The sequence below is a fragment of the Mustelus asterias genome, unplaced genomic scaffold (assembly GCF_964213995.1).
Source record: "Mustelus asterias unplaced genomic scaffold, sMusAst1.hap1.1 HAP1_SCAFFOLD_1954, whole genome shotgun sequence".
Taxonomy (NCBI): Eukaryota; Metazoa; Chordata; class Chondrichthyes; order Carcharhiniformes; family Triakidae; genus Mustelus; species Mustelus asterias.
This window is the reverse complement of record NW_027591899.1, coordinates 60,841-62,500: the sequence shown is the minus strand read 5'-3', so window position 1 is coordinate 62,500 and position 1,660 is coordinate 60,841.

The window sequence follows — 1,660 nt, the reverse complement described above, 5'->3', positions numbered from 1 at the left end:
AACACGGCCGGCCTGCCTGCGTGGGACGATGCGGTCCTTTCGTTCAGCGGTTCCACGGTTTGGCCGGCGCGAGCAGATGCTTGGGGGGAGACGGTGGCGTCAGCCACGCACTCACTCTGCTTCTGCAGTCCGGTCCACTCCGCCCGTTCTAGCTGCTCGTTTGGTCCCTCGCCCGCCAGCAGACCGTTCCGCCGACGGTGCTCCTCCTCCGCAGCGACTTCTGCCTAGCCCCTCTGCCGGGTGCGATGTCTCCGGCGTCCGCACCGATCCTCGGCATTGGTGCCGCACACGCAACGCCTGCGTCGTTGGAAGGGCTTCGCCGTTGGCGTCGCACACAGCCCTGTGGGGGTGTCTTTGCAGTCCGTCCGAGAGGTGGGGGCACGCACGGCAACACGGCCGGCCTGCCTGCTTGGGACGATGCGGTCCTTTCGTTCAGCGGTTCCACGGTTTGGCCGGCGCGAGCAGATGCTTGGGGGGAGACGGTGGCGTCAGCCACGCACTCACTCTGCTTCTGCAGTCCGGTCCACTCCGCCCGTTCTAGCTGCTCGTTTGGTCCCTCGCCCGCCAGCAGACCGTTCCGCCGACGGTGCTCCTCCTCCGCAGCGACTTCTGCCTAGCCCCTCTGCCGGGTGCGATGTCTCCGGCGTTCGCACCGATCCTCGGCATTGGTGCCGCACACGCAACGCCTGCGTCGTTGGAAGGGCTTCGCCGTTGGCGTCGCACACAGCCCTGTGGGGGTGTCTTTGCAGTCCGTCCGAGAGGTGGGGGCACGCACGGCAACACGGCCGGCCTGCCTGCTTGGGACGATGCGGTCCTTTCGTTCAGCGGTTCCACGGTTTGGCCGGCGCGAGCAGATGCTTGGGGGGAGACGGTGGCGTCAGCCACGCACTCACTCTGCTTCTGCAGTCCGGTCCACTCCGCCCGTTCTAGCTGCTCGTTTGGTCCCTCGCCCTCCAGCAGACCGTTCCGCCGACGGTGCTCCTCCTCCGCAGCGACTTCTGCCTAGCCCCTCTGCCGGGTGCGATGTCTCCGGCGTCCGCACCGATCCTCGGCACGGCGCGGGTGCGCACCTGTGGGCTGCCGCCCCGTGCTCCACGTCCGTCCGTGTGTGCCCGCTGTGGGGACCGTCTTCCTCTCGCCTGGGCGACGGCTTGCGGGCTGCGACGTGACCTTGCCACCGCCTTGCAGCATTACATCCGCAGTTGAAACGAAGAGAGCTGCTGCGGGCTTGGGTGCTTGTCCTGGCGGCTTGTCGACGGGACCACGGTGAACGGCCACTGTGTGACTCCGCAGGGAGACGTTCTGGTGCAGTCAGGGGCCTTTTTGTCTCCCGCCGCGGTGAAGCTTTGGTCGCATTCTAGTCACTCTCTCTTCAATCCCGGTACGGGGTACCTGTTCATGCTCACCATTCCTCGAGCACCCGCGTGCAGAGGGTGGGTGCGAGGTTTAAAGATTCGTGGTCCGCCTGTCGGTCCGGTCTCGTGCTGACTTGAGCGAGTGTCCTCCGCGTTCGAGAGAATGTGCCTGTCCGCGGGGGCAGCCGCGCTTGCGAGCGTTCCGCCGCGCCCCCTTCCCCAGCCCGCCGAGGTTGGGGCGTGCGGGGTCGGCTTGCGCCCGTAGCGTCGGCCTGTCCTCCGCGGCTTGCACCCGACTCAGTCCG